This window comes from Carassius auratus, unplaced genomic scaffold, assembly GCF_003368295.1.
Source record: "Carassius auratus strain Wakin unplaced genomic scaffold, ASM336829v1 scaf_tig00011025, whole genome shotgun sequence".
NCBI classification, from domain to species: Eukaryota; Metazoa; Chordata; class Actinopteri; order Cypriniformes; family Cyprinidae; genus Carassius; species Carassius auratus.
This window is the reverse complement of record NW_020524163.1, coordinates 79,809-96,108: the sequence shown is the minus strand read 5'-3', so window position 1 is coordinate 96,108 and position 16,300 is coordinate 79,809.

Sequence of the window (16,300 nt, the reverse complement as noted above, 5' to 3'; positions counted from 1 at the left end):
AGCTGTTTGTCAAGCAATTTATATAGACATGAGCAAAAGAATCTTAGCTGACTTGTTCATATTTTGGTAACATTTTATAAGGTTTCAGTAGTTCATGCTAATTAATGCATTATCTACCATTAACTAAAAATAAATAAACTAAGAGTTTATTTGCTAATTGTTTATTAATAAATAACTGTTCATAATTCACATTAGTCCAGGTCCAATAATTAATATTAACATATTAAACTTTTTTAGTATTTTGTATTTTTAACAATGTATTAGTAGATCTTAAAGTTAACGAAGATTAATAAATTCTTTAGAAGTATTTTTATTGTTACTAAAGTAGTTAAAGGGGGGGTGAAATGCTATTTCATGCATACTGAGTTTTTTACACTGTTAAAGAGTTGGATTCCCATGCTAAACATGGACAAAGTTTCAAAAATTAAGTTGTACATTTGAAGGAGTATTTCTGTTCCAAAAATACTCCTTCCGGTTTGTCACAAGTTTCGGAAAGTTTTTTTCGAGTATGGCTCTGTGTGACGTTAGATGGAGCGGAATTTCCTTATATGGGTCTTAAGGTAACTTCTCCCGGAAGAGCGCGCGCTCCCGTATAGCAGAGCACTGAGAGCACAACAGACTTCACTGATCAGAGCGAGAGCGTCGCGAAATGTCACAAAAGAAGTGTGTTTTTGGTTGCCAGGGCAAGACAACCCTGCACAGATTACCAAAGAAAAAACAGCATTAAGGGACCAGTGGATGGAGTTTATTTTTACAGAGCATAAACGGAGTTGTGCAAGTGTTTGTGTTTGTTTCCTGCATTTCGAAGATGCTTGTTTTACAAACAAGAAACAGTTTGACGACGGATTTGCGTATCGTTTATTTCTTAAGGATGATGCAATCCCAACGAAAAAGTGTCACGATTGTGTGTTGGAACCACAGGCGGTGAGTAAAACTGCTTAAAATATCTCTGCCTCCTTGTTAGTGCGTCCGCCTCCCATCGGAGACCCGGGTTCGAGCCCCGCTCGGAGCAAGTCCTTGCTGCTGCTGCTCTCGTTCAGTTTCAGCCTTCACAGCTGTCACAGCTTCTAAACGCTCTCAACGCAACTGGCGCTCGTGATTCTTTAGCTCCGCCCACACGTCACACCTCCAGGCGCTCGTGTTTTTCCGGGAAAAATTGGTACAGACTATCTTTCTCTTATGAATATAATAAAACTAAATACTTTTTGGAGTTATGAAGGATGCAGTACTACTCTATAGGTACTCAAGATTAACATGATATTAAGTGAAAACGAGCATTTCACCCCCCCTTTAACTATTGTTAACAAATAAAACTGTATTATAAAGTATTAATTATTTTTATTAACATTTTACCTTTTACAGGTGAAGGTCATAAGAATGACCCAGTCTGAGATGGGAGAAATACCCGTCTTAGACTTGGACCTGAAGTGTGGAAGCTCCATACTAAGCATCATTCTGTGGCGCGATGAAGCCCTGATTCCAATGTCTCTGGACGATGAAGTAATTCTCACTCATTTAAGACCAAGCACTTCAAATGGAGTCAACAAACTTAATAGCTCCTCGTACACCTCAGTCAAGGTACAAGTAACCCTCTGCAACAACTGAGCTAGTGCTAATCAATAACAGTTTTTCTGAATTTAAAACATAATTCAGCAGTTGAGCCCAATTAGATATATATAAATATAAAAAAGGAAGTCACAAAATGCATGAAACCCACTAAATGGGGCTCTTCTCTTAAATTTATTTCTGAAGGATCTTAAGACTGGAGTAACAGCTGATAAAAATTCAGCTTTGCATCATGGGAATAAACTATATTTTGAATTATATTAAAATTAATTTATATTGTAATACCATTTTGGAGTATTATTTTTCCTGTATTTTAATGCAGTTTTAATTAATGCAGAGGGTTAGACTTATTAAAAAATAAAAACATTACAAGTGTGCATAAATATTTGAGCGGTGTGTGTGTGTGTGTCTGTGTGTGTGTGTGTGTGTGTGTCTATATATAAATATATATATATATATATATATATATATATATATATATATATATATATATATATATATATATAGGTTACATTTTGGCCCCAACCCAAGTTTTTTACTTTGCTTATGATTATCCAATGCAAAGAAACCATAATACCTCATCTTAGGGTGTGTTACATTGTAAACATAAATGCACAAAAAAAAACAGAATGGTACAGAGTAGACAAAGTGAACCTTACTTGTTGTAGAGTATAAATTAATTTTTTAAGAGTTCTAGTTTTAGTGTAATGGATTATTCAATTAAATATTAGCTTTAATTGGGCCACTTTCAGTTGTGCACATTATTGCTTTTACATTATAGCACAATCATCTTTGTGTTGCATTGCAGATAGGTCCGATATATAAATGTTACATTTTCACTCTTAAAATTTTGTAATTTCATCCAGGTTGTTGATCAAAAGCCTATGGAGGAGGATATTGAAGTGGTTGGCGTATCTGAAACTGAAGATGGTCTCTGTCTTCTGACAAAAGACTTCAAAGAGTTCATGACAACTCCTGATGTTTACAGCGTGTCGGTTGATGAGATGCTGGAAATGCTGCCAGTTAAATTACATCGTACACCTAAAGAGGAGAATCTCAAAAATTGAACACCCACAGGAAATGGAAGAGTACTCTTATTTACTGAAATGGATAGATAGTTCACCCAAAAATGAAAATTGTGTCATTATTACTAACCCTTGTGTCGTTACAAATCTGCAAGACTTTTGTTCATCTTCATATCATATCAACTAAGATATTTTTTATTAAATCTGAGCGCGCTCTGACCCTTCATAGACAAGCAAAGGTTTTACCACATTCAAGCCCCAAAAAGATAACAAGAACATAAGAACATAATGTGAAATAAGTGTTTTAGCTGTAACTTTATGAAGCCACAAGAATACTTTTTGTGCACAAAATAATAACTATTCTTCTTCCTTACTGTCTACCAGAATTATTGAGAGTACCAAGAGCACAAAAAGTGTTCTCATACCTTTTTAAAATTACGCTTGAACCGCTGATGTCACATGGACTATTTTGTCAAATGTTCTTGGTACATTTCTGGTCTTTGATTATAGTAGAATTCTTGCTGTCTATGGAGGGTCAGAAAGCTCTTGGATATTATCAATAATATCTATGTGTATTACGGAAATGAATGAAAGTCTTACCAATTTGGAACAACATGAGCATGAGTAATTAATGACACAATTTTCATTTTTAGGTGAACTTTCCCAAAACGTTTACCAGAGAAAAACATTTTGAATGAGTTTGAATGCTGTAAAAAAATGTTTTCTGCATGTTATTTACAAGAGAAAAAATGATTTCTGAATGTTATTTATAAGTGCACTTAATGCCATTTTTGTTTACAAGAGAACAGTGTTATTTGCATGCTATTTGCAGATTATTTATAAGAGAACTTATTTGTGTTATAGGAGAAGAATGTAAAATGTTATATACATATGTAAAAGAGAACATGGAATTTGTATATATGAGATCTCAATTTTAAGTGTTATTTATCCAAGAACATGATATGCTATTTGAATATTAGTTTAATATTAATGTTTAGTACATATACTACAGAGAAGAAAAAACATGCTGAAAGTGCAACTTGAACTTGAAATGATTTACATTACATTAAGAAATACAAGTGTTATTTTGAATTATTTAAAAAAAAAACTGAAATGTTAGCCTGTGGCTAATCAATTACTGATGGATTTGTTTATTTGATTACAAAATATGTTAGGTTGTTACTATCGTATTCTAGGTGTTTACACAGCTTTGCCAGTTATAATAATACAAAGATAAGACATATTTATAACAAACTTAAAAGGGCTAGTGTGACAAAGCTGACCTAATTGTCACTGCTGGGCAACACTGGCACACACACGCACACACCTACACTTAAGCAGAAATACTTACCTTTGTAATAACTCACGCTCGTTTCCCTCCTGGTGTTCCGCCGTCGGCAGCGCGGGTGCACACGCACTCCCGATGGCACATACGTGTTGGACTTTATTTCATCTTCCCCTCCACATCCGTCAATATTCATAACCCCGGACATTTCACACTCACACTGCATGTTGTTTGATGTTTTCTTGTCTAATCAGTGTTTGTTATATTGAAGTGGGCGTGCGATGGTCGGTGTTCCGGTGTGAGACGCTGCCATACAGACGCTGAGTCCCAATTCGCCTACTTATACTACGACCTAAAAGTATGTACTTTTTTGTGAGGAAAAAGTACATACTTTTGAGTGTGTAGCAAAAGAGTATGCACGTTCTGGGACATACTTCGATGACGTCATGCAACGTGAACGACAACGTGGTTGCCTAGTTACGCACACCACAACTGTTAACGTTTCATTCATTCTTTATGTCCAATAAAATTTTATTTACTATTCCCATCTTTTTTTCTCATAGTTTTTTTTCACAATACATTTTACTTTGTGTTCTTCTACCAAGTTGAGGAGTGAAGAAGCAGGACGGCGTTGTCGTAGAACCAAACGCAGGTCGTTTGTGAGGCGGCTGGTTCTGACATTCATGTGCAATGTGTGTAACGAAATAAAATATAACTTTAATTAGGGTTAAACATTTGAATTCTTACACTTAAAAGCTGAGGGCGCTTCTCTGCTGCTGCTAAAGCTGCCATGTTTACATCACCGCAAAGCCATTGCAAAGCTCCTCCCTCCCGCACGCAATGGGTTGTGGGCAATATTAACATTTAGAGTGTGCATTGATCTGCACTTCGAATTCTAACCGGAAATAGTAGACCATCCGGGTATCTTTGGAATACTCTTTTCAACATACTACGATTTGGGACATATTAATTCTAGTTTCGCATGCTATTTAGGACGGATAGTATGCGAATTGGGACTCAGCAATTTACTAGAGCGATTGAGCGGCGATCAGTTATGACGTCACTGACTGCGCCGTGCTGCCGCAGCACACCGGAAACCAGCCAAACCATTGTTTTATATTAGTAGGGGGTACCTTGTTTTTGTGTGTATATAAATTAATTGGTTGAATGTAGTATTTTTGTGTTTAATGTTTTATTTGTTGATTACGTGTTTGAGTTTGTGTTTAGTATTAATAATTGGTGTAAAAGAAGTTGAAATGCCTGAAGTAATGGGGTTTTAACCGTCTCTTATTACCCATTTGAGAAGTCCCATGTGAAGGGGGTGGAGTCTGGCCTATATAAAGGCAGGCCAGATTAAAACTCATCTCTTGTTTACCAAGTCGGAGCGAGAGAGCAACTGTGGTGCCTCAAGCGATCTTTTTTGTAACTCCTGTATATTGTGGATACTTACCTGTATATTGACATTTTTCATTTGGATTATTTCCTCTTTATTTTTCTGTTTGTTGTTTCTTTGGTACTTTGTGCACCTATACATATATTTTTCACCATTGGACTGTGTTTATTTTTTGGCACTGTAAATAAATTTCACTTGCACATAAGTGTCATGATTCTGTCACCAGTTCCTGTTAGACTTTTATTTTGACAACTAGCATCCAGCTTCCTGTTCCTGGCCTTGTAACTCCTCTTTAATTTCCCTCATTGGTTTCACCTGTCTCACTAACTATATAAGTCAGTCTTGCTCTTACCTTCTTGCCAGATTGTCTCATCAGCTCATTGGAGAACATTCCAGCCAGTTCCTAAATCAGATTCTTGAAGCCTGTGTGAACTCTACCCTGCCTGGAACCTGAATTGTCTCTCTCTGCCTGAACCTTTATCAAGAGGTAGTGTTTTGATTGACTAGTAAATTTGCTTCTCTGGATTTGGATTGTCAGTTCATTCTGGATTTGGATTTGGATTGTGGAATTGATTTGGATTGGAAGAGGATAAAGGAAATTGGATTGCATTGTCTTTGTTTGTTCTCTACTCCTCTTACTTCTCATAATGCCGTCTACTGGACTGTGTCTCTGCCTGTCACGTGGTAGACCCGGGTTCGATTCCCAAGCAGATCACCCCACCCATCTCAGAAGACCAACTTAATCCTGTTAGCTACACTAAGCCATGCAATGTCTGTAAGCTGATTCACTCTGTTCCTGCCTGGAATCACTTCTATAGCATCCAGCTGCAGCCCCGCAGACTCACCTCCGGCTAGACACCACTGGCTGGACACCAGTGGATAGACCGCCTACGTCATTTCCGTTTCGCCGCTAATTTCCGTTTTCACCACTCGATGGACAGCAATTTTATTTCTTATTTTCACCTCTGGATTGAGATATATTTATTTTATATTTTCACCTCTGGATGGACAGTATATTTAGTTCTCACCTCTGGATGGACAGTATATTTAGTTCTCACCTTTGGATAGACATTTATTTTATATTTTCACCTCTGGATGGACAGTATATTTATTTTATATTTTCACCTCTGGATTGAGATATATTTATTTTATATTTTCACCTCTGGATAGACAGCATATTTATTTTATATTTTCACCTCTGGACGGACAGTATATTTCGTTCTCACCTCTTGATAGACAGCATATTTAGTTCTCACCTCTGGATGGACAGTATATTTTTATTTTATATTTTCACCTCTGGATTGAGATATATTTATTTTATATTTTCACCTCTGGATAGACAGCATATTTAGTTCTCACCTCTGGATAGACAGCATATTTAGTTCTCACCTCTGGATAGACAGCATATTTAGTTCTCACCTCTGGATAGACAGCATATTTAGTTCTCACCTCTGGATAGACAGCATATTTAGTTCTCACCTCTGGATAGACATTTATTTTATATTTTGACCTCTGGATAGACAGATATTTAGTTCTCACCTCTGGATAGACAGCATATTTAGTTCTCACCTCTGGATAGACAGCATATTTAGTTCTGACCTCTGGATAGACAGCATATTTAGATTTAGTTCTGACCTCTGGATAGACAGCATATTTAGTTCTCACCTCTGGATAGACAGCATATTTAGTTCTGACCTCTGGATAGACAGCATATTTAGTTCTCACCTCTGGATAGACAGCATATTTAGTTCTCACCTCTGGATAGACAGCATATTTAGTTCTCACCTCTGGATAGACAGCATATTTAGTTCTCACCTCTGGATAGACAGCATATTTAGTTCTGACCTCTGGATAGACAGCATATTTAGTTCTCACCTCTGGATGGACAGTATATTTTTATTTTATATTTTCACCTCTGGATTGAGATATATTTATTTTATATTTTCACCTCTGGATAGACAGCATATTTAGTTCTCACCTCTGGATAGACAGCATATTTAGTTCTCACCTCTGGATAGACAGCATATTTAGTTCTCACCTCTGGATAGACAGCATATTTAGTTCTCACCTCTGGATAGACAGCATATTTAGTTCTCACCTCTGGATAGACAGCATATTTAGTTCTCACCTCTGGATAGACAGCATATTTAGTTCTCACCTCTGGATAGACAGCATATTTAGTTCTCACCTCTGGATAGACAGCATATTTAGTTCTGACCTCTGGATAGACAGCATATTTAGTTCTCACCTCTGGATAGACAGCATATTTAGTTCTCACCTCTGGATAGACAGCATATTTAGTTCTCACCTCTGGATAGACAGCATATTTAGTTCTCACCTCTGGATGGACAGTATATTTATTTTATATTTTCACCTCTGGATGGACAGCATATTTAGTTCTCACCTCTGGATAGACAGCATATTTAGTTCTCACCTCTGGATGGACAGTATATTTATTTTATATTTTCACCTCTGGATGGACAGTATATTTAGTTCTCACCTCTGGATAGACAGCATATTTAGTTCTCACCTCTGGATAGACAGCATATTTAGTTCTCACCTCTGGATAGACAGCATATTTAGTTCTCACCTCTGGATAGACAGCATATTTAGTTCTCACCTCTGGATAGACAGCATATTTATTTTATATTTTCACCTCTGGATAGACAGCATATTTAGTTCTCACCTCTGGATAGACATTTATTTTATATTTTCACCTCTGGATAGACAGCATATTTAGTTCTCACCTCTGGATAGACATTTATTTTATATTTTCACCTCTGGATAGACAGCATATTTAGTTCTCACCTCTGGATAGACATTTATTTTATATTTTCACCTCTGGATAGACAGCATATTTATTTTATATTTTCACCTCTGGATAGACAGCATATTTAGTTCTCACCTCTGGATGGACAGTATATTTAGTTCTCACCTCTGGATGGACAGTATATTTAGTTCTCACCTTTGGATAGACATTTATTTTATATTTTCACCTCTGGATGGACAGTATATTTATTTTATATTTTCACCTCTGGATTGAGATATATTTATTTTATATTTTCACCTCTGGATAGACAGCATATTTATTTTATATTTTCATCTCTGGACGGACAGTATATTTCGTTCTCACCTCTTGATAGACAGCATATTTAGTTCTCACCTCTGGATGGACAGTATATTTTTATTTTATATTTTCACCTCTGGATTGAGATATATTTATTTTATATTTTCACCTCTGGATAGACAGCATATTTAGTTCTCACCTCTGGATAGACAGCATATTTAGTTCTCACCTCTGGATAGACAGCATATTTAGTTCTCACCTCTGGATAGACAGCATATTTAGTTCTCACCTCTGGATAGACAGCATATTTAGTTCTGACCTCTGGATAGACAGCATATTTAGTTCTGACCTCTGGATAGACAGCATATTTAGTTCTCACCTCTGGATAGACAGCATATTTAGTTCTCACCTCTGGATAGACAGCATATTTAGTTCTCACCTCTGGATGGACAGTATATTTATTTTATATTTTCACCTCTGGATGGACAGCATATTTAGTTCTCACCTCTGGATAGACAGCATATTTAGTTCTCACCTCTGGATAGACAGTATATTTAGTTCTCACCTCTGGATAGACAGTATATTTAGTTCTCACCTCTGGATAGACAGCATATTTAGTTCTCACCTCTGGATGGACAGTATATTTATTTTATATTTTCACCTCTGGATGGACAGTATATTTAGTTCTCACCTCTGGATAGACAGCATATTTATTTTATATTTTCACCTCTGGATAGACAGCATATTTAGTTCTCACCTCTGGATAGACATTTATTTTATATTTTCACCTCTGGATAGACAGCATATTTAGTTCTCACCTCTGGATAGACATTTATTTTATATTTTCACCTCTGGATAGACAGCATATTTAGTTCTCACCTCTGGATAGACATTTATTTTATATTTTCACCTCTGGATAGACAGCATATTTATTTTATATTTTCACCTCTGGATAGACAGCATATTTAGTTCTCACCTCTGGATGGACAGTATATTTAGTTCTCACCTCTGGATGGACAGTATATTTAGTTCTCACCTTTGGATAGACATTTATTTTATATTTTCACCTCTGGATGGACAGTATATTTATTTTATATTTTCACCTCTGGATTGAGATATATTTATTTTATATTTTCACGTCTGGATAGACAGCATATTTATTTTATATTTTCATCTCTGGACGGACAGTATATTTCGTTCTCACCTCTTGATAGACAGCATATTTAGTTCTCACCTCTGGATGGACAGTATATTTTTATTTTATATTTTCACCTCTGGATTGAGATATATTTATTTTATATTTTCACCTCTGGATAGACAGCATATTTAGTTCTCACCTCTGGATAGACAGATATTTAGTTCTCACCTCTGGATAGACAGCATATTTAGTTCTCACCTCTGGATAGACAGCATATTTAGTTCTCACCTCTGGATAGACAGCATATTTAGTTCTCACCTCTGGATAGACAGCATATTTAGTTCTGACCTCTGGATAGACAGCATATTTAGTTCTGACCTCTGGATAGACAGCATATTTAGTTCTGACCTCTGGATAGACAGCATATTTAGTTCTCACCTCTGGATAGACAGCATATTTAGTTCTCACCTCTGGATGGACAGTATATTTATTTTATATTTTCACCTCTGGATGGACAGCATATTTAGTTCTCACCTCTGGATAGACAGCATATTTAGTTCTCACCTCTGGATGGACAGTATATTTATTTTATATTTTCACCTCTGGATGGACAGTATATTTAGTTCTCACCTCTGGATAGACAGCATATTTATTTTATATTTTCACCTCTGGATAGACAGCATATTTAGTTCTCACCTCTGGATAGACATTTATTTTATATTTTCACCTCTGGATAGACAGCATATTTAGTTCTCACCTCTGGATAGACATTTATTTTATATTTTCACCTCTGGATAGACAGCATATTTAGTTCTCACCTCTGGATAGACATTTATTTTATATTTTCACCTCTGGATAGACAGCATATTTATTTTATATTTTCACCTCTGGATAGACAGCATATTTAGTTCTCACCTCTGGATAGACAGCATATTTAGTTCTCACCTCTGGATGGACAGTATATTTAGTTCTCACCTCTGGATGGACAGTATATTTAGTTCTCACCTTTGGATAGACATTTATTTTATATTTTCACCTCTGGATGGACAGTATATTTATTTTATATTTTCACCTCTGGATTGAGATATATTTATTTTATATTTTCACCTCTGGATAGACAGCATATTTATTTTATATTTTCATCTCTGGACGGACAGTATATTTCGTTCTCACCTCTTGATAGACAGCATATTTAGTTCTCACCTCTGGATGGACAGTATATTTTTATTTTATATTTTCACCTCTGGATTGAGATATATTTATTTTATATTTTCACCTCTGGATAGACAGCATATTTAGTTCTCACCTCTGGATAGACAGCATATTTAGTTCTCACCTCTGGATAGACAGCATATTTAGTTCTGACCTCTGGATAGACAGCATATTTAGTTCTCACCTCTGGATAGACAGCATATTTAGTTCTCACCTCTGGATAGACAGATATTTAGTTCTCACCTCTGGATAGACAGCATATTTAGTTCTCACCTCTGGATAGACAGCATATTTAGTTCTCACCTCTGGATAGACAGCATATTTAGTTCTCACCTCTGGATAGACAGCATATTTAGTTCTCACCTCTGGATAGACAGCATATTTAGTTCTCACCTCTGGATAGACATTTATTTTATATTTTCACCTCTGGATAGACAGCATATTTAGTTCTCACCTCTGGATAGACATTTATTTTATATTTTCACCTCTGGATAGACAGCATATTTATTTTATATTTTCACCTCTGGATAGACAGCATATTTAGTTCTCACCTCTGGATGGACAGTATATTTAGTTCTCACCTTTGGATAGACATTTATTTTATATTTTCACCTCTGGATGGACAGTATATTTATTTTATATTTTCACCTCTGGATTGAGATATATTTATTTTATATTTTCACCTCTGGACGGACAGTATATTTAGTTTTCACCTCTGGATAGACAGCATATTTAGTTCTCACCTCTGGATAGACAGATATTTAGTTCTCACCTCTGGATAGACAGCATATTTAGTTCTCACCTCTGGATAGACAGCATATTTAGTTCTCACCTCTGGATAGACAGCATATTTAGTTCTCACCTCTGGATAGACAGCATATTTAGTTCTCACCTCTGGATAGACAGCATATTTAGTTCTCACCTCTGGATAGACAGCATATTTAGTTCTGACCTCTGGATAGACAGCATATTTAGTTCTCACCTCTGGATAGACAGCATATTTAGTTCTGACCTCTGGATAGACAGCATATTTAGTTCTCACCTCTGGATAGACAGCATATTTAGTTCTCACCTCTGGATAGACAGCATATTTAGTTCTCACCTCTGGATAGACAGCATATTTAGTTCTCACCTCTGGATGGACAGTATATTTAGTTCTCACCTCTGGATAGACAGCATATTTAGTTCTCACCTCTGGATGGACAGTATATTTATTTTATATTTTCACCTCTGGATGGACAGCATATTTAGTTCTCACCTCTGGATAGACAGCATATTTAGTTCTCACCTCTGGATAGACAGCATATTTAGTTCTCACCTCTGGATGGACAGCATATTTAGTTCTCACCTCTGGATAGACAGCATATTTAGTTCTCACCTCTGGATAGACAGCATATTTAGTTCTCACCTCTGGATGGACAGTATATTTAGTTCTCACCTCTGGATAGACAGCATATTTATTTTATATTTTCACCTCTGGATAGACAGCATATTTAGTTCTCACCTCTGGATAGACATTTATTTTATATTTTCACCTCTGGATAGACAGCATATTTAGTTCTCACCTCTGGATAGACATTTATTTTATATTTTCACCTCTGGATAGACAGCATATTTAGTTCTCACCTCTGGATAGACATTTATTTTATATTTTCACCTCTGGATAGACAGCATATTTATTTTATATTTTCACCTCTGGATAGACAGCATATTTAGTTCTCACCTCTGGATGGACAGTATATTTAGTTCTCACCTCTGGATGGACAGTATATTTAGTTCTCACATTTGGATAGACATTTATTTTATATTTTCACCTCTGGATGGACAGTATATTTATTTTATATTTTCACCTCTGGATTGAGATATTTATTTTATATTTTCACCTCTGGATAGACAGCATATTTATTTTATATTTTCACCTCTGGACGGACAGTATATTTCGTTCTCACCTCTTGATAGACAGCATATTTAGTTCTCACCTCTGGATGGACAGTATATTTTTATTTTATATTTTCACCTCTGGATTGAGATATATTTATTTTATATTTTCACCTCTGGATAGACAGCATATTTAGTTCTCACCTCTGGATAGACAGCATATTTAGTTCTCACCTCTGGATAGACAGCATATTTAGTTCTGACCTCTGGATAGACAGCATATTTAGTTCTCACCTCTGGATAGACAGCATATTTAGTTCTCACCTCTGGATAGACAGATATTTAGTTCTCACCTCTGGATAGACAGCATATTTAGTTCTCACCTCTGGATAGACAGCATATTTAGTTCTCACCTCTGGATAGACAGCATATTTAGTTCTCACCTCTGGATAGACAGCATATTTAGTTCTCACCTCTGGATAGACAGCATTAGTTCCCTGATAGACAGCATATTTAGTTCTGACCTCTGGATAGACAGCATATTTAGTTCTCACCTCTGGATAGACAGCATATTTAGTTCTGACCTCTGGATAGACAGCATATTTAGTTCTCACCTCTGGATAGACAGCATATTTAGTTCTCACCTCTGGATAGACAGCATATTTAGTTCTCACCTCTGGATAGACAGCATATTTAGTTCTCACCTCTGGATGGACAGTATATTTAGTTCTCACCTCTGGATAGACAGCATATTTAGTTCTCACCTCTGGATGGACAGTATATTTATTTTATATTTTCACCTCTGGATGGACAGCATATTTAGTTCTCACCTCTGGATAGACAGCATATTTAGTTCTCACCTCTGGATAGACAGCATATTTAGTTCTCACCTCTGGATGGACAGTATATTTAGTTCTCACCTCTGGATAGACAGCATATTTATTTTATATTTTCACCTCTGGATAGACAGCATATTTAGTTCTCACCTCTGGATAGACATTTATTTTATATTTTCACCTCTGGATAGACAGCATATTTAGTTCTCACCTCTGGATAGACATTTATTTTATATTTTCACCTCTGGATAGACAGCATATTTAGTTCTCACCTCTGGATAGACATTTATTTTATATTTTCACCTCTGGATAGACAGCATATTTATTTTATATTTTCACCTCTGGATAGACAGCATATTTAGTTCTCACCTCTGGATGGACAGTATATTTAGTTCTCACCTCTGGATGGACAGTATATTTAGTTCTCACATTTGGATAGACATTTATTTTATATTTTCACCTCTGGATGGACAGTATATTTATTTTATATTTTCACCTCTGGATTGAGATATTTATTTTATATTTTCACCTCTGGATAGACAGCATATTTATTTTATATTTTCACCTCTGGACGGACAGTATATTTCGTTCTCACCTCTTGATAGACAGCATATTTAGTTCTCACCTCTGGATGGACAGTATATTTTTATTTTATATTTTCACCTCTGGATTGAGATATATTTATTTTATATTTTCACCTCTGGATAGACAGCATATTTAGTTCTCACCTCTGGATAGACAGCATATTTAGTTCTCACCTCTGGATAGACAGCATATTTAGTTCTGACCTCTGGATAGACAGCATATTTAGTTCTCACCTCTGGATAGACAGCATATTTAGTTCTCACCTCTGGATAGACAGATATTTAGTTCTCACCTCTGGATAGACAGCATATTTAGTTCTCACCTCTGGATAGACAGCATATTTAGTTCTCACCTCTGGATAGACAGCATATTTAGTTCTCACCTCTGGATAGACAGTATATTTAGTTCTCACCTCTGGATAGACAGCATATTTAGTTCTCACCTCTGGATAGACATTTATTTTATATTTTCACCTCTGGATAGACAGCATATTTAGTTCTCACCTCTGGATAGACATTTATTTTATATTTTCACCTCTGGATAGACAGCATATTTATTTTATATTTTCACCTCTGGATAGACAGCATATTTAGTTCTCACCTCTGGATGGACAGTATATTTAGTTCTCACCTTTGGATAGACATTTATTTTATATTTTCACCTCTGGATGGACAGTATATTTATTTTATATTTTCACCTCTGGATTGAGATATATTTATTTTATATTTTCACCTCTGGACGGACAGTATATTTAGTTCTCACCTCTGGATAGACAGCATATTTAGTTCTCACCTCTGGATAGACAGCATATTTAGTTCTCACCTCTGGACGGACAGTATATTTAGTTCTCACCTCTGGATAGACAGATATTTAGTTCTCACCTCTGGATAGACAGCATATTTAGTTCTCACCTCTGGATAGACAGCATATTTAGTTCTCACCTCTGGACGGACAGTATATTTAGTTCTCACCTCTGGATAGACAGATATTTAGTTCTCACCTCTGGATAGACAGCATATTTAGTTCTCACCTCTGGATAGACAGCATATTTAGTTCTCACCTCTGGATAGACAGCATATTTAGTTCTCACCTCTGGATAGACAGCATATTTAGTTCTGACCTCTGGATAGACAGCATATTTAGTTCTCACCTCTGGATAGACAGCATATTTAGTTCTCACCTCTGGATAGACAGCATATTTAGTTCTCACCTCTGGATAGACAGCATATTTAGTTCTCACCTCTGGATAGACAGCATATTTAGTTCTCACCTCTGGATAGACAGCATATTTAGTTCTCACCTCTGGATAGACAGCATATTTAGTTCTGACCTCTGGATAGACAGCATATTTAGTTCTCACCTCTGGATAGACAGCATATTTAGTTCTCACCTCTGGATAGACAGCATATTTAGTTCTCACCTCTGGATAGACAGCATATTTAGTTCTCACCTCTGGATTGAATTTTTTTTATTTTATATTTTCACCTCTGGATAGACAGTATATTTATTTTATATTTTCACCTCTGGATAGACAGATATTTAGTTCTCACCTCTGGATAGACAGCATATTTAGTTCTCACCTCTGGATAGACAGCATATTTAGTTCTCACCTCTGGATAGACAGCATATTTAGTTCTCACCTCTGGATAGACAGCATATTTAGTTCTCACCTCTGGATAGACAGCATATTTAGTTCTCACCTCTGGATTGAATTTTTTTTATTTTATATTTTCACCTCTGGATAGACAGTATATTTATTTTATATTTTCACCTCTGGATAGACAGTATATTTATTTTATATTTTCACCTCTGGATTGACAGCATATTTAGTTTTCACCTCTGGATGGACAGTATATTTATTTTATATTTTCACCTATGGATAGACAGCATATTTATTTTCTGTTTTCACCAGTGGATAGACAGCATTCTTTGCAGGCTTAATTATGACTTAAAATATATAATATAAAAACTGTGTGCAAATTGAAATATTATCTTTATCATATCTCTTCACATAAAACAATTCTCAATAATATACTTAATATTATAACATCAATAATTCATGCAAACTGCATTCACAAGAACCACCATGAAAATATATATTGTTCAGATCATATCACTATTTTTTGTGACTTAAATTCAGCCTAGATCAATGGACTATAACATTTTGTCAATACAACAGACTTGTACATGTTAATTGACCACAGTTTTTTGCCTTGCCCATTTGGATATTCAATCCTTATTTTTTATTTATTTTTTGTAAATGTAACCACTTCTGTTTTTAAAATATATGTAGATTCACATGATCAGACAATTTA